Source organism: Oncorhynchus mykiss, chromosome 13 (genome assembly GCF_057628025.1).
Source record: "Oncorhynchus mykiss isolate SJ-2025 chromosome 13, ASM5762802v1, whole genome shotgun sequence".
Classification (NCBI taxonomy): Eukaryota; Metazoa; Chordata; class Actinopteri; order Salmoniformes; family Salmonidae; genus Oncorhynchus; species Oncorhynchus mykiss.
The window spans coordinates 17,538,928-17,557,500 of NC_143034.1; the positions used below are offsets into that span (position 1 = coordinate 17,538,928).

General features: G+C 44.9%; 1 protein-coding gene across 2 annotated transcripts in view; it reads right to left on the reverse strand.

The window, feature by feature from the left end:
• The window catches only part of mgat3b (beta-1,4-mannosyl-glycoprotein 4-beta-N-acetylglucosaminyltransferase b), a 78,757-nt gene that overhangs the window by 13,596 nt on the left and 46,588 nt on the right, over positions 1 to 18,573 (reverse strand). The window lies entirely within an intron of this gene.

The following is an 18,573-nucleotide window of genomic DNA, read 5'->3' on the forward strand; positions in this document are numbered from 1 at the left end:
AGGGAGCGAGCGAGGAAGGATAAGAGAGGAGGAGAGCAGGGCTTGGTTTCCCCCTCCAGTCATTTCCTCTCTGTCTACCTTATTATCTCTCATCTCCAATTCTCCTTCATTTTCTCTCCTTCTCTAGTTCGCTCCCACTCTCCTCCATCTCCCTTTCCCTCTCCCCATCTCCATTACATTACATATGTCCTGTCCACACACAGTATAGGCAAGATGGCGTGAAAGAAAGAGTGAAAAGCGAGGGATGAAGAATGACAAGAAAAGCTAGGACGTATGTCTTTTTCTCTCCTACTGTATAATAAAGGTGCTAGCTCAATGATGAAAACCTCTCTCTCTCTCTCTATTTATCTCCATCTCTATCAACTGTATCTCTCTCTCTACCTCTCTCTTCTTACATCTCTCTCTCTGCCTCTCTCTCCTTACATCTCTCTCTGCCTCTCTCTCCTTACATCTCTCTCTGCCTCTCTCTCCTTACATCTCTCTCTCTGCCTCTCTCTCCTTACATCTCTCTCTGCCTCTCTCTCCTTACATCTCTCTCTGCCTCTCTCTCCTTACATCTCTCTCTCTGCCTCTCTCTCCTTACATATCTCTCTCTGCCTCTCTCTCCTTACATCTCTCTCTCTGTAGGCTAGAAGACAGCATGAAATGACAAGTGAGATGGGATGTCTAAGAGAGAGGGAAGGAATGGATGTCTCTCTCTCCTTCTTCTATAACAAAAGGTGCTGGGTCAATAATACACCCATGATGAAAACCTTGTCTTGCTCTGAACAGTACACACAAACCCACTCTGTCAATGCTCAGCGTTTTACAACAACACAAAAGGCTGAAAATAGTTGCGGGAAAAAAACGTTCAGGTGGGCCTGTAACACAAAGGACCATGGGTATGGTGCCGGATGCTGTTCTTCCATCCCTACCGCAGAGGGGAATCCCAACAACCATCTGGAAATGTTGCCGTCTCAACTAGAGAACAGACAGTCTTTTCTACCCAGGAACCAACAGTACAGTATAGATCAGGGTTGCTCAACTCTTACCCTATGAGGTCCAAGGCCTGTAGGTTTTCTGTTCTACCTGATCATTAATTGCACACACCTGGTGCCCAAGGTCTAAATCAGTCCCTGATTAAAGGGGAACAATGAAAGAACGCAGTGGAACTGGCTTCGAGGCCCAGAGTTGAGTGTGAGGGGTATAGATTATGGTGCCAGCCAGCCAGGTGCACATTTCTACAGTAAAGAAGAAATGTTGACAACAGATCAGGAACAGATTGGCTTCTCTGAATGTGAACCAATAACTGTAATATCTATGTACTATGGTGCCAGGTACCAATGACCAATCTGTAATAGTCAAGACAGGAAACGTTGGAAACTGACAGATATAGAACCAATAGAAAACAGGCTTTTCAACTGACAGATATAGAACCAATAGAAAACAGGCTTTTCAACTGACAGATATAGAACCAATAGAAAACAGGCTTTTCAACTGACAGATATAGAACCAATAGAAAACAGGCTTTTCAACTGACAGCTATAGAACCAATAGAAAACAGGCTTTTCAACTGACAGATATAGAACCAATAGAAAACAGGCTTTTCAACTGACTGATATAGAACCAATAGAAAACAGGCTTTTCAACTGACTGATATAGAACCAATAGAAAACAGGCTTTTCAACTGACAGATATAGAATCAATAGAAAACAGGCTTTTCAACTGACAGATATAGAACCAATAGAAAACAGGCTTTTCAACTGACAGATATAGAACCAATAGAAAACAGGCTTTTCAACTGACTGATATAGAACCAATAGAAAACAGGCTTTTCAACTGACTGATATAGAACCAATAGAAAACAGGCTTTTCAACTGACAGATATAGAATCAATAGAAAACAGGCTTTTCAACTGACTGATATAGAACCAATAGAAAACAGGCTTTTCAACTGACAGATATAGAACCAATAGAAAACAGGCTTTTCAACTGACAGCTATAGAACCAATAGAAAACAGGCTTTTCAACTGACAGATATAGAACCAATAGAAAACAGAAAGCTTTTCAACTGACTGATATAGAACCAATAGAAAACAGGCTTTTCAACTGACAGATATAGAACCAATAGAAAACAGGCTTTTCAACTGACAGACATACAACCAATAGAAAACAGGCTTTTCAACTGACAGCTATAGAACCAATAGAAAACAGGCTTTTCAACTGACAGCTATAGAACCAATAGAAACCAGAAGGTGTTGCTGTTAGAGAGGAAATGTTGCTGTTTGAGTGGAAATGTTGCTGTTAGAGAGGAAATGTTGCTGTTTGAGTGGAAATGTTGCTGTTAAAGGGGAAATGATGTAGTTAGAGAGGAAGTGTTGCTGTTAGAGAGGAAATGTTGCAGTTAGAGAGGAAATGTTGTAGTTAGAGAGGAAATGTTTTAGTTAGAGAGGAAATGTTGTAGTTAGAGAGGAAATGTTGCTGTTAGAGAGGAAATGTTGCAGTTAGAGAGGAAATGTTGTAGTTAGAGAGGAAATGTTGCAGTTAGAGAGGAAATGTTGTAGTTAGAGAGGACATGTTGTAGTTAGAGAGGAAATGTTGCAATTAGAGAGGTAATGTTGTAGTTAGAGAGGAAATGTTGCTGTTAAAGAGGAAATGTTGCTGTTAGAGAGGAAATGTTGCAGTTAGAGAGGAAATGTTGTAGTTAGAGAGGAAATGTTGCAGTTAGAGAGGAAATGTTGCTGTTAGAGAGGAAATGTTGTAGTTAGAGAGGAAATGTTGTAGTTAGAGAGGAAATGTTGCAGACTCATAGAGAACCGATGGAGAACAGATTGCCTTCTCTGAACGTGACCCAATAACTCTGTATATCTATGACTGTGGTGCCAGCTCCCAAAGGTGTACAGATCACACTACCTACAGAGAAGAGGAAATGTTGCAGACACACAACACACTCGCTGAGAACAGATAGAGGACTGACAAACAGACAGAGAACAGACTGCCTCTTCTGAATGTGAACCAAATGAACCAATGACCCGCTGGTATCCCAGTGACCATCACCACGGCGACAAGGCCAGCCAGCCAATCAAACTGGGCAGAGGTTCAGTACACAGAGTAGTAGAAATTGACAGTGTCATTATTTGTCGAATAGCGGATATCAAATGAAGAAGAGGGGAAAGATGTTATTTCCAGCAGTTGGTTTGTTCATCTAAAAACACATTCAGAGATTACAGTGAACACACACATGCACGCAGGCACACACAGACACACACACACACGCACACACACAGTCCCACACAGCATCCCTGGGGTGCGAAAAAGCCCCATTGGAATGCAGCCTTAAGATATTTGAAATGCTCTACCAGAAGGAAACCCAAACATTTGGTTTGGAATCTCTTAGAGGCCTGCAGACTGGTAAACAACCAGTGAGGCACTGCTACAGCCTGCAATGTGGTGGCACACTGATCACTCTCTCAGATTAGCTGGAAACACACACACACACACACTCGGTGGCACACTGATCACTCTCTCAGATTAGCTGGCAACACACACACACACACTCGGTGGCACAGACACCAGCCACTATTATTGCTGAGGAGGGCAGTGCAGAAATCAACAGAAAAGCTCATTGTTGGTTGTCATAGCAACAGAGGGGGTGGGGGGCAATAGAATACAGACAGGGAGGGAAATCGAGTTTGAGACAATATTATCCACAGTCAACAAGCCAACTTAGCGCTGTCCTGGGAGACCTCACACACACACACATGCATGCACACACATTGGACACTCATGCAAACGCACACACACACAGGATGTGGGCCTGTATACAGACGAGACATTCTGTCGACTTGGTCTTAACCAGAACCCCAAGGGGACAATGGCTGCTTACTAAGCAATAAACACAAAGCCTGAACTGTTCGGACTCCTGTCCTAAGTGTGTGTGTTCCTCTGTTCTCCAATATCAACGACCACGCAGATGTCCCCAGTCCCATTGTATCAAATAGTGGTCAATAACCCAAAGGGCCAACTAGGCGGCCATTTTGTGCCGACACAGCATCAGCAATAGATATGGCTCCTATTGTCTTTGCGGCTCCACAGCTCCACATTTTCTCATCACATTAGGGTCTGGTAATGTACCACGTGGCTACTGTGCCCCAGCTGGCCTTCTTCCCTAGAGGAGGAATATGTCAAGGACATTGGGACGGGGAAACTAATACAAAAATGGATGGATGGAGGAGGGGGGGGTCCAATCAGATATGTGAAGTCCATTGTCTTAATTGGTTGGCCTATCAAATCAAAAGGGGGAGGGTTTACATCCCATGACTACACACACACCACGCACACACCACACACGCATACCATACACACACACTCACACACTTATGCTGCTTTCACATAGGATTTACGGTACTTTGCCCCCCCCCCCCCAAAAAAAAAAAACAACATTTGGCCAATGTTTATATGACCCCCATACAAACAGGCCCATTTTTTAGCAGATTCTTTCCTAAATACACCTTTTATATCTTCCCGGCATGCGGGTGATGAGTGGTAGCACTGGTGTGCACTGGTGTGCACTGGTGTGCACTGGTGTGCAGATGTGGGAGGGCGTCTATTTTTATAAATCCATTGAAAATATACACCATCAAAAATAAATCCTTTATTCATTGGTTTAAGCAGGTCATAATAAACATTATAAGACTAATAAAATGTATTTTCAAAAGAATAGAATAGCATATTTAGAGTTTAATCAGGCCTATCTTAGGGTTCTGTGCAGCCATTGTGTTCTTTAAACAGACAAGACACACCTACCCGATCACAGTCAACACACATATTTCAAAAATGAAGAGACCACTGCTAAATGATCACTTTCTCTCGTTTTACTATTTATAGGTATGTGTTTGGGTAAAATTAACATTTTAGTTTTATTCTATAAACTACTGACAACATTTCTCCCAAATTCCAAATATAAATATTGTCATTTAGAGCATTTATTTGCAGAAATCAAACTGATCAAAATAACAAAAAATATGCAGTGTTGTCAGACCTCGAATAATGCCAAGAAAATAAGTTCCTATTCATTTTAAACAACACAATACTAATGTTTTAACTTGGGAAGAGTTCAGAAATCAGTATTTGGTGGAATAACCCTGATTTTATATGTGTCTTGGCCTGCTTTCCACCAGTCTTTCACATTGATGTTAGGCTACATTATTGCATGCTAAATGTCTCTGATCAGTGATAGATGAGCTATACCACCTCCACTTATTGGCCCAGCCAGAAACCAAATCACCAAATAGACCTAGTCTACAGTATAGAGACGGAGATTCAGTCAAACCAAATCACCAAATAGACCTAGTCTACAGTATAGAGACGGAGATTCAGTCAAACCAAATCACCAAATAGACCTAGTCTACAGTATAGAGACGGAGATTCAGTCAAACCAAATCACCAAATAGACCTAGTCTACAGTATAGAGACGGAGATTCAGTCAAACCAAATCACCAAATAGACCTAGTCTACAGTATAGAGACGGAGATTCAGTGGAACCAAATCACCAAATAGACCTAGCCTACAGTATAGAGACGGAGATTCAGTGGAACCAAATCACCAAATAGGCCTAGTCTACAGTATCGAGACGGAGATTCAGTCAAACCAAATCACCAAATAGACCTAGCCTACAGTATAGAGACGGAGATTCAGTCAAACCAAATCACCAAATAGACCTAGTCTACAGTATAGAGACGGAGATTCAGTGGAACCAAATCACCAAATAGGCCTAGCCTACAGTATAGAGACGGAGATTCAGTCAAACCAAATCACCAAATAGACCTAGTCTACAGTATAGAGACGGAGATTCAGTGGAACCAAATCACCAAATAGGCCTAGCCTACAGTATAGAGACGGAGATTCAGTCAAACCAAATCACCAAATAGACCTAGTCTACAGTATAGAGACGGAGATTCAGTGGAACCAAATCACCAAATAGACTTAGCCTACAGTATAGAGACGGAGATTCAGTCAAACCAAATCACCAAATAGACCTAGTCTACAGTATAGAGACGGAGATTCAGTCAAACCAAATCACCAAATAGACCTAGCCTACAGTATAGAGACGGAGATTCAGTGGAACCAAATCACCAAATAGACCTAGCCTACAGTATAGAGACGGAGATTCAGTCAAACCAAATCACCAAATAGACCTAGTCTACAGTATAGAGACGGAGATTCAGTCAAACCAAATCACCAAATAGACCTAGCCTACAGTATAGAGACGGAGATTCAGTGGAACCAAATCACCAAATAGACCTAGCCTACAGTATAGAGACGGAGATTCAGTCAAACCAAATCACCAAATAGACCTAGTCTACAGTATAGAGACGGAGATTCAGTCAAACCAAATCACCAAATAGACCTAGCCTACAGTATCGAGACGGAGATTCAGTGGAACCAAATCACCAAATAGACCTAGTCTACAGTATAGAGACGGAGATTCAGTGGAACCAAATCACCAAATAGACCTAGCCTACAGTATAGAGACGGAGATTCAGTGGAACCAAATCACCAAATAGGCCTAGCCTACAGTATCGAGACGGAGATTCAGTCAAACCAAATCACCAAATAGACCTAGCCTACAGTATAGAGACGGAGATTCAGTGGAACCAAATCACCAAATAGACCTAGCCTACAGTATAGAGACGGAGATTCAGTGGAACCAAATCACCAAATAGACCTAGTCTACAGTATAGAGACGGAGATTCAGTCAAACCAAATCACCAAATAGACCTAGCCTACAGTATAGAGACGGAGATTCAGTCAAACCAAATCACCAAATAGACCTAGTCTACAGTATAGAGACGGAGATTCAGTGACACCAAATCACATTGATAGATTATCAGGCAAGTCAGTGAAGTCACATGCTTTTGGTTGGGAAGCAGGACTGGGCTACTAAACAGCTGGCAGTGAAGAGCAAAACATACCACTTGTTAAACTACATAACCTGGCAACGTGTAAACTTGTAAACTAACTGATCACGGGCAGTATGCACTCAACTTAGCTAACATTATCCCCGATCTATTTGTACCCTCAGCAATATCCAAATGGAAATCTAACAGTTATTCATTTATCAAGACGAGTCCCCACTCAATGGCGCTGTCCTAATGAAAACGGTGCTGAAATGACCCTCTAGTTGACCACATGTTGGTATTGCTTCATATCTACTGTTTTACAACAGTAAGCAACAATTTGATACATGACTTAAATTGCATTAGCCAATCATTTCCTCATCCCGCGATATTAATTCCCACAGTAATTCTTTATGGATCCATCCAGTAGGGCATTTGACCTTTTTTGACTGTTTGAGTACTCGCATGAGAGTACGTGCATGATTTGTTTTCCAGTACTCGAATGAAAAAAATGAATTTAACAAAGGCAGCACTGTAAAAAACTATGTGGGCATTTATCTACAGTGCTTTCTGAACGTATTCAGAGCCCTTCTCTTTTTCCACATTTTGTTACGCCTTATTCTGAATAAGTATTCAGACATTCTGCTATGAGACTCGCCTCCCTGACCAAGGCCCTTCTTCCCTGATTGCTTAGTTTGGCTGGAGGCCAGCTCTAGGAACAGTGTTGGTGGTTCCAAACTTCTTCCATTTAAAAATGATGGAGGCCACTGTGTTCTTGGGGGGATCTTCAATGCTGCAGAAATTGTTTAATACCCTTCCCCAGATCATGTCCAATCAATTACATTAACCACGGGTGGACTCCAATCAAGTTGTAGAAACATCTCAAGGGTGATCAATGGAAACAGGATGCACCTGAGCTCAATTTCGAGTATCATAAATTAGCTAAAATTTCAACAAAACAGTTTTTGCTTTGTCATTACGGGGTATTGTGTGAAGATTGATGAGGGGATATTTTTTCCCCAGTCCATTTTAGAACAAGGCTGTAATGTAACAAAAAGTGGAAAAAGTCAAGGGGTCTGAATACTTTCCTAATGCACTGTATAAAAACTTAGTGATGCTTGGCTTGGTTAATTTTTTTGTTGTGTCCTGCAAATGCACATGTACAAATGGAACACTAGAGTCAAAGCAAATTAATGTTGTCTTCAAGACAAAATTTAGACCAAATAGTTTTTACAGTTTTTCAAAATGTTTTTATCCCTGGTTAAAGATGGGGTACTCATGTCCATCCCTAGCATCCCGTTGTTGTTAAGAAAACTGTGCACTGCTTAGCGCTGGGCTATGCCAAGAGATTGGTGAAGTGACATGCCTTGCAAAGTTTAGAACTGCAAGGAGGACAGTTAATGGGCGTTGCCTAACAACTATCAAGAGTGAGAGAGCAGATGAAGGAAAGGAAACAAGGAAGGGACAAGGGAGCCTCTTTAGACGATTGAGATGCAGCCCAGCCTCTGTCACCTCATTTAAACTGCAGATCAGACAGGCCCTGTTCTGCCCAGAACACCCATAGATTTCCATTGCTGACCCCACAGTGTCCGTCTGACTGACCTGTTTCAATAACTTCCTCTGTGTCTGTTTCTCTGAGTCACAGGCTTTACAGAGACCAATGGAAACTAATAAGGTTGTGGCCCAAATGCCACCCGATTCCATATACTGTGCACAACCATTGACCAGCCCTCTATGGCAGACGTGCCCAACCTTTTTCCCACAGGGCCCCTTTTTCACATTAGAAAACTAGAACATAGAAATAGAAGAGTTGGCCTCAGCGTGGGACATACAGTAAGGCTCTCTTGCTCTCTCACCCGTTCTCCCTTTATGCCCTTCTCTCTCTCTTTCTCTCTCTGTCCTCTCAGTACATCCCTGACCGTGCCTTGCTCCGTTTCATCTGTGTTGTTCTTCTGTTAGCTACTGCTAAGCTAGCTCTATAGTGACTCATCCATAGGACATCACCCAACAAGGGACTGACATTAGCCACCGCTAAGCTAGCTCTACAGTGACTCATCCATAGGACATCACCCAACAAGAGACTGACATTAGCCAACGCTAAGCTAGCTCTACAGTGACTCATCCATAGGACATCACCCAACAAGAGACTGACATTAGCCACCGCTAAGCTAGCTCTATAGTGACTCATCATTAGAACATCACCCAACAAGAGACTGACATTAGCCACCGCTAAGCTAGCTCTACAGTGACTCATCCATAGGACATCACCCAACTAGTCTGACATTAGCCACAGCTAAGCTAGCTCTACAGTGACTCATCCATAGGACATCACCCAACAAGAGACTGACATTAGCCCCCGCTAAGCTAGCTTTACAGTGACTCATCCATAGGACATCACCCAACAAGAGTCTCCCATTAGCCAACGCTAAGCTAGCTCTATAGTGACTCATCATTAGAACATTACCCAACAAGAGTGTTTCTCTGTGTTTCTATAAGAAAGCTGATATCTAACTGACTGATTCAGAGTTTAACTGGGTTAAATGCGGAAGACACATTTCAGTTGAAGGCATTCAGTTGTACAACTGACTAGGTATCCCCCCTTTCCCTAAGAACACACTGACACACTCAAATACATGCACAAAAGCACTTCATAGTGGACTTCCTGGTTGTTGTGTGTGTGTATGGTTCAATGGTGCTCAGTGTGTGTGTGTATGGTTCAGTGGTACTCAGTGCTCAGTGTGTGTGTATGGTTCAGTGGTGCTCAGTGCTTAGTGCTCAGTGTGTGTGTATGGTTCAGTGGTGCTCAGTGCTCAATGTGTGTGTATGGTTCAGTGGTGCTCAGTGCTCAGTGTGTGTGTATGGTTCAGTGGTGCTCAGTGCTTAGTGCTCAGTGTGTGTGTATGGTTCAGTGGTGCTCAGTGCTCAGTGTGTGTGTCTGGTTCAGTGGTGCTCAGTGCTTAGTGCTCAGTGTGTGTGTATGGTTCAGTGGTGCTCAGTGCTCAATGTGTGTGTATGGTTCAGTGGTGCTCAGTGCTCAGTGTGCGTGTATGGTTCAGTGGTGCTCAGTGCTTAGTGCTCAGTGTGTGTGTATGGTTCAGTGGTGCTCAGTGCTCAGTGTGTGTGTATGGTTCAGTGGTGCTCAGTGCTTAGTGTGTGTGTATGGTTCAGTGGTACTCAGTGCCCCGTGTGTGTGTGTGTGTGTGTGTGTGTGTGTGTGTGTGTGTGTGTGTGTGTGTGTGTGTGTGTGTGTTTCAGTGGGCAGGTGAGACAGATCTCAGGAGAAGGCCGGGTGCTAAGAGAGAGAGGTCTGGGTTAGATGAGAGTGCGTGTTTGTATGGATGGAAAAGGGGTATAAGTGCAATGGTTTGTGTGTAGGGGTGTAGGTTGTGATTGGGGAGTGTGTGTAGGGGTGTAGGTTGTGATTGGGGAGTGTGTGTAGGGGTGTAGGTTGTGATTAGGGAGTGTGTGTAGGGGTGTAGGTTGTGATTGGGGAGTGTGTGTAGGGGTGTAGGTTGTGATTGGGGAGTGTGTGTAGGGGTGTAGGTTGTGATTGGGGAGTGTGTGTAGGGGTGTAGGTTGTGATTGGGGAGTGTGTGTAGGGGCGTAGGTTGTGATTGGGGAGTGTGTGTAGGGGTGTAGGTTGTGATTGGGGAGTGTGTGTAGGGGTGTAGGTTGTGATTGGGGAGTGTGTGTAGGGGTGTAGGTTGTGATTGAGGAGTGTGTGTAGGGGTGTAGGTTGTGATTGGGGAGTGTGTGTAGGGGTGTAGGTTGTGATTAGGGAGTGTGTGTAGAGGCGTAGGTTGTGATTGGGGAGTGTGTGTAGGGGTGTAGGTTGTGATTGGGGAGTGTGTGTAGGGGTGTAGGTTGTGATTAGGGAGTGTGTGTAGAGGCGTAGGTTGTGATTGGGGAGTGTGTGTAGGGGTGTAGGTTGTGATTGGGGAGTGTGTGTAGGGGTGTAGGTTGTGATTGGGTAGTGTGTGTAGGGGTGTAGGTTGTGATTGGGGAGTGTGTGTAGGGGTGTAGGTTGTGATTGGGTAGTGTGTGTAGGGGTGTAGGTTGTGATTGGGGAGTGTGTGTAGGGGTGTAGGTTGTGATTGGGGAGTGTGTGTAAGGGTGTAGGTTGTGATTGGGGAGTGTGTGTAGGGGTGTAGGTTGTGATTGGGGAGTGTGTGTAGGGGTGTAGGTTGTGATTGGGGAGTGTGTGTAGGGGTGTAGGTTGTGACTGGGGAGTGTGTGTAGGGGTGTAGGTTGTGATTGGGGAGTGTGTGTAGGGGTGTAGGTTGTGATTGGGGAGTGTGTGTAGGGGTGTAGGTTGTGATTGGGGAGTGTGTGTAGGGGTGTAGGTTGTGATTGGGGAGTGTGTGTAGGGGTGTAGGTTGTGATTAGGGAGTGTGTGTAGGGGTGTAGGTTGTGATTAGGGAGTGTGTGTAGGGGTGTAGGTTGTGATTGGGGAGTGTGTGTAGGGGTGTAGGTTGTGATTGGGGAGTGTGTGTAGGGGTGTAGGTTGTGATTGGGGAGTGTGTGTAGGGGTGTAGGTTGTGATTGGGGAGTGTGTGTAGGGGCGTAGGTTGTGATTGGGGAGTGTGTGTAGGGGTGTAGGTTGTGATTGGGGAGTGTGTGTAGGGGTGTAGGTTGTGATTGGGGAGTGTGTGTAGGGGTGTAGGTTGTGATTGGGGAGTGTGTGTAGGGGTGTAGGTTGTGATTGGGGAGTGTGTGTAGGGGTGTAGGTTGTGATTGGGGAGTGTGTGTAGGGGTGTAGGTTGTGATTGGGGAGTGTGTGTAGGGGTGTAGGTTGTGATTAGGGAGTGTGTGTAGAGGCGTAGGTTGTGATTGGGGAGTGTGTGTAGGGGTGTAGGTTGTGATTGGGGAGTGTGTGTAGGAGTGTAGGTTGTGATTGGGGAGTGTGTGTAGGGGTGTAGGTTGTGATTGTGGAGTGTGTGTAGGAGTGTAGGTTGTGATTAGGGAGTGTGTGTAGAGGCGTAGGTTGTGATTGGGGAGTGTGTGTAGGGGTGTAGGTTGTGATTGGGGAGTGTGTGTAGGGGCGTAGGTTGTGATTGGGGAGTGTGTGTAGGGGTGTAGGTTGTGATTGGGGAGTGTGTGTAGGGGTGTAGGTTGTGATTGGGGAGTGTGTGTAGGGGTGTAGGTTGTGATTGGGGAGTGTGTGTAGGGGTGTAGGTTGTGATTGGGGAGTGTGTGTAGGGGCGTAGGTTGTGATTGGGGAGTGTGTGTAGGGGTGTAGGTTGTGATTGGGGAGTGTGTGTAGGGGCGTAGGTTGTGATTGGGGAGTGTGTGTAGGGGTGTAGGTTGTGATTGGGGAGTGTGTGTAGGGGTGTAGGTTGTGATTGGGGAGTGTGTGTAGGGGTGTAGGTTGTGATTGGGGAGTGTGTGTAGGGGTGTAGGTTGTGATTGGGGAGTGTGTGTAGGGGTGTAGTTTGTGATTGGGGAGTGTGTGTAGGGGTGTAGGTTGTGATTGGGGAGTGTGTGTAGGGGTGTAGGTTGTGATTGGGGAGTGTGTGTAGGGGTGTAGGTTGTGATTAGGGAGTGTGTGTAGAGGCGTAGGTTGTGATTGGGGAGTGTGTGTAGGGGTGTAGGTTGTGATTGGGGAGTGTGTGTAGGAGTGTAGGTTGTGATTGGGGAGTGTGTGTAGGGGTGTAGGTTGTGATTGTGGAGTGTGTGTAGGAGTGTAGGTTGTGATTGGGGAGTGTGTGTAGGGGCGTAGGTTGTGATTGGGGAGTGTGTGTAGGGGTGTAGGTTGTGATTGGTGGAGTGTGTGTAGGGGCGTAGGTTGTGATTGGGGAGTGTGTGTAGGGGCGTAGGTTGTGATTGGGGAGTGTGTGTGTGTGGGAAAGTCATTGGAATGCACACACTCCTCTACTCTCATCCATAATGTAACTGTACCAGTCAGTAAGGCCTCAACCCCTCCCTCTCTTTTCTATCATTCCCTCTCTTCCCCTCCCTCTCTCTCCCTAGACTGATGAACACAGTAGTGTCACTCTTCCTTCTCTCTCCCCTACATTTTTTATCTCTCACTCTATCCTCTCCCTCTCCTCCTTTCCTCCCTCCACTCCATCCCTCTCTTGTCATCCTCTCCCCCTCCCTACCTCCATCCTTACATCCCTCTCTCCACTCCATCCCCTTCCCTCTCCTTACCTCCCTCCCTCCACTCATCCTCTGCCTTTCCCTCCCTCCCTCTCCTTACCTCCCTCCCTCACTCCTTACCTACCTCCTTTTCACCCTCCCTCCCTCTCTCCACTCCATCCCTCTCTCCATCCTCTCCCTCTCCTTACCTCGCTCCCTCCCTCTCCTCTCCCTCTCCTTCCTTCCCTCTCTCCCCCTCTCCTTCCTTCTCTCTCTCTCTCCTGATATCTCTGTCTCCAGTTCTATCTGACATCATCATTGCCATAGGGATGGGAATGCCGGACAATCCATTTTCCCATAACCCTCCACAGTGTCTTGGTCCCTAGAACAACTTACTGGATGACTAAGACATCGTCGTATCATCTTTAATAGTAAATGGATTCACAGTTTCCCACACATCATCACTTTCTTCTTCTCCTTCAACACTAGCCATCCAGCCCTCCTTTCATCCTCCCTTTCTTCATCCACTCCTCTCAATTGCCTTCTCATTACAGCTGAAAAGGAGGAGAAGGAATCAGTAGAACTGTCTGGCTGCTTTACTGCATATCTTGCTGACTTTAGCCCGTTAGCGTATTAGCACTCTGCATTGTGGGTTTTTTAGCTGAGTCATGCTAGCCAGGGGTTAAATATTAGCGGTAGGGATAATGACTGGGTTTGGAGACAAAGACAGGTGAGGCAGCACAGTGTGTGTGTGGTGTTTTGACTTATCATCTGTCCAGAGGTGTGTCATTATATTCCAGACAAACACTAATGCTGTCTAGATCCTTCCCTCTCTCCCTCCCTCCCTCCCTCCTTCCCGAGTGGTGCAGTGGTCTAAGGCACTGCATCTCAGTGCAAGAGGAGTAACTACAGTCTCTGGTTCAAATCCAGGCTGAATCACATCTGGCTGTGATTGGGAGCCCCATAGGGTGGTGCACAATTGGCCCGGGGTAGGCTGTCATTGTAAATAAAAATGTGTTCTTAACTGACTTGCCTAGTTTAATAACATATATATTTTTTTAAATCTAATGCTCTACATCTCCCTCTCTCTTTCTCAATATCTCTCACCACCTGCTGAGCAGTGAATGGGTGTTAGAGTGCTGTATGAGGCCTCCGACCACAAGGCATTACAGAGAGTAGTGTGTAAAAGAGGGCTTCGAAACAGCTTCTACCCCCAAGCCATAAGTCTCCTGAACAGCTAATCAAAGGGCTACCCAGACACCCTCTTTTACACTGCTGCTACTCTCTGTTTATGATCTATACGTAGTCACTTTAATTCTACCTACATGTACATATTACCTCAATTACCTCGACTAACCAGTGCCCCCGCACATTGACTCTGTACCGGTACCCCTTGTATATAGCGTTGCTTGTTATTTTACTGCTATTATTTGTTACTTTTATTTTCTATTTAAAAAGTTGTACTTATCTATTTTTTACTTAACACTTCTTCTTATTTTTTTCTTAACCTCTTAAAGCATTGATGGTTAAGGGCTTGTAAGTAAGCATTTCACTGTAAGGTTGTAAGGTTGTACCTGTTGTATTCGGCACATGTGACAAATAACATTTGATTTGATTCTCTCTCCCTCTACTTCTTTCTCTCACTCTCTCATTCCCTTGAATTCTCTCTTCCTAGTTATTTTTAAATAAAAAATGGCTGCGTGAAATTGCTGGATATTGGCGGGAACTGGAGCATGCTGTCGATCCAAGGCATCCCAAAAATGCCGACGTGTGACATGTCTGGTGACTATGCAGGCCAGGGAAGAACTGAGACATTTTCAGCTTCCAGGAATTGTGTACAGATCCTTGCAACATGGGGCTGTGCGTTATCATGCTGAAACATGTGGTGATGGCGGCAGATGAATGGCAGGACAATGGGCCTCAGGATCTTGTCCCGGTATCTCTGTTCATTCAAATTGCCATTGATAAAATGCAGTTGTGTTCATTGTCCATAGATTGTCATACACATCAATCCAGAGCATCCCAGCATGCTCAATGGATGACATGTCTGGTGAGTATGCAGGCCATGGAAGAACTGGGACATTTTCAGCTTTGTTTCAGAACATTCAATTCTCCGGCAACAGCTCTGGTGGACATTCCTGCAGTCAGCATGTCAATTGCACGCTTCCTCAAAACTTGAGACATGAGACATCTGTAGCATTGTCTTGTGTGACAAAACTGCACATTTTAGAGTGGCCTTTTATTGTCCACAGCACAAGGTGCAGCTGTGTAATGATCATGCTGTTGAATCAGCTTCTTGATATGCCACACCTGTCAGGTGGATGGATTATCTTGGACAGGAGAAATGCTCACTAACAGGGAGGTAAAAACACGTGTTCACAACATTTGAGAGAAATAAGCTTTTAGTGTGTATGAACATTTCTGGGATCCTTTATTTCAGCTCCTGAAATATAGAACCAACACTTTACATGCTGTGTTTATATATGTTTTCAGTGTAGCTTACGTTGATTGGACTACATTGTTTTTGGTATCTTTTAGCTGTCACTGTATTAGATGAAGCAGAGGTGATTTGATGATGTTGAAATGTTGAAGTGTAAATGGTGCTGGAATAGTGGAGGCAGCTCCTGTTTTCCGTGCGACTAGCGGTGACTCCCTGTGGTTCTAAATCAATAGTTGTTTAGTGGTCTGAAAATGTGGGGAACATTATCCTACTGGACCCTGCTGTAGGTGGTGTTACTGTTTGTTACAGGCTAAATGCTTGGTGGACTTCACCAGACAGATGTTGCTCTACGGTTTTGTGATGAAACAAAGGTGTGGTTGAATTTATTCTGCCACTGTGTCTTCTTATCGTCTCGTCCTTTAGGCCCATATATCACGATGTCAAGGCATATGAACTAGCAGGCTATAGAGCAAACAACACAATGATCACAACACATAGATTGTAATATGTCTTTGTTTTCTGGCTTGGCTTCCCCAGTGATTTTACCCATGTACCTCCACTGCGTTCAGATGTAATTACCCCTAGTCAGACAAACAGACAGACAAAGACAGTCAAGGACGAGTGTGTGTGTGTGTGTGTGTGTGTGTGTGTGTGTGTGTGTGTGTGTGTGTGTGTGTGTGTGTGTGTGTGTGAGAGTGTGTGTGAGAGTGTGTGTGTGTGTGTGTGTGTGTGTGAGTGTGTGTGTGTGTGTGAGCACACTAACGGTATGTGTGCAACAATCAATAAGATCACCAACAACACAATACTTATTTCCAAACCCATCACATCAACCATTTTTTTCCACTTGCGTCACAGCAATCACCACTGATGGCTCTCGTGTCAATCAGCAAGGCCATGCAACTAATCTCCTTGTGGCTCCATCACAATAGCTTATGTAAGGTGAGTCCTACCGTACGGACCAAAATGGCCGCCCAGCTTCCCCACCCAGGTGGCTTTTACACTTCTACACATTAAGAGAGTATTAGGTCAGGTAAGTCAATCCAAAACACTGTAAAGAGCCTTCCTGATCCGATGAAAGGTCCCATTGTACAGATGCCCCATAATCCATTGGTAATAAGGGAACTGGAGAACCATGTTGGCTCAGGTCTTTCACAACCCTTCGAGCATCTGAACCTCAATTACATTCAATTGAATAGTGTCAACCTGAAATAACTGTTAAATATATTTAAGTGAGTTGAATGAAAAAGTGCATAGAATACTGAACAACCAAAACATTACGTTTGACTGCATCAGGTTTTCTCAAATGTTTTCTCTTGAGGTACAAGGCAATGTGGCGTCCCTCTCTCTCCATTAGGCCAACACACGCGCGCGCGCACACACACACACACACACACACACACACACACACACACACACACACACACACACACACACACACACACACACACACACACACACACACACACACACACACACACACACACACACACAGAGTGTTGCTCGGGCCTGCGGCGAACAGTGTTGAACGGTGTGTGTAACAGGAGGAGAGCGGTGATGAAGAGCGTTACACCTGAACACAGCCCGTTCAGCATCACAGGCCAATTAATACAGCTACTGTTGGTGGAGGAAGCCCTCTTCGGAGAGAGAGAAACAGAGAGAGAGATAGAGAGGCAGGGAGAGAGAGAGAAACAGAGAGAGAGATAGAGAGGCAGAGAGAGAGAGAGAGAGAGAGATAAACAGAGAGAGAGAGAGAGTGGGTGGGTGTATGTATGTGTGTGTTCCTCTGTGCGGAAGAAGAAGGCAGCGGCAGAAACAACACACACAATGAGAAGAAGTAGGTCTATTAACCAGATTTGAACTGTGAGGGAACTGAAACTGTCACGTTTCTGAAACCAACATGTTGTCTAGAACAAAACTAAAAACCCAATGAGGTCCCCTTCAGCTGTAAGTGTGTGACTGTGTGTGACTGTGTGTGACTGTGTGTGACTCTGTGTGTGTGTGTGTGTGTGTGTGTGTGTGTGTGTGTGTGTGTGTGTGTGAGTATGTCTGAGTGTGAGTGTGTGTCTGTGTGTGTGTGTGAGTGTGTGAGTGTGTGTCTGTGTGTTTGTGAGAAACAAATACAGAGGTGAGAGAGCGAGAGAGTGAATACTTTGTTGCAACAGACGGACACAAGTAGTACATGCATTCTAGGGGTTAATGTGGGGACAAGGCCCCCAAGACGATATGTCTGTATGTCTGTCTCCACTATGAGTGTTTTTATGTTGTGACCGGAGCAGACCTGTCAGGCTGTCAGCATAGTATGTCAAGGCAGTGTAGTGTAGTGTAGTGTAGTGTAGTGTAGTGTAGTGTGTGTGTGTGTGTGTGTGTGTGTGTGTGTGCGCGTGCGTGTGTGTGCATGCGCGTGCTTGTGGGTGTTACCTGAAAGAGCTCAGACATCTGTATATAGGCCTGTCTGGATTAGATGACCTGAAAGAGATCAGACATCTGTATACAGGCCTGTCTGGATTAGATGACCTGAAAGAGATCAGACATCTGTATATAGGCCTGTCTGGATTAGATGACCTGAAAGAGCTCAGACATCTGTATATAGGCCTGTCTGGATTAGATGACCTGAAAGAGCTCAGACATCTGTATATAGGCCTGTCTGGATTAGATGACCTGAAAGAGCTCAGACATCTGTATATAGGCCTGTCTGGATTAGATGACCTGAAAGAGCTCAGACATCTGTATATAGGCCTGTCTGGATTAGATGACCTGAAAGAGATCAGACATCTGTATATAGGCCTGTCTGGATTAGATGACCTGAAAGAGCTCAGACATCTGTATATAGGCCTGTCTGGATTAGATGACCTGAAAGAGCTCAGACATCTGTATATAGGCCTGTCTGGATTAGATGACCTGAAAGAGCTCAGACATCTGTATATAGGCCTGTCTGGATTAGATGACCTGAAAGAGCTCAGACATCTGTATATAGGCCTGTCTGGATTAGATGACCTGAAAGAGATCAGACATCTGTATATAGGCCTGTCTGGATTAGATGACCTGAAAGAGCTCAGACATCTGTATATAGGCCTGTCTGGATTAGATGACCTGAAAGAGCTCAGACATCTGTATATAGGCCTGTCTGGATTAGATGACCTGAAAGAGCTCAGACATCTGTATATAGGCCTGTCTGGAT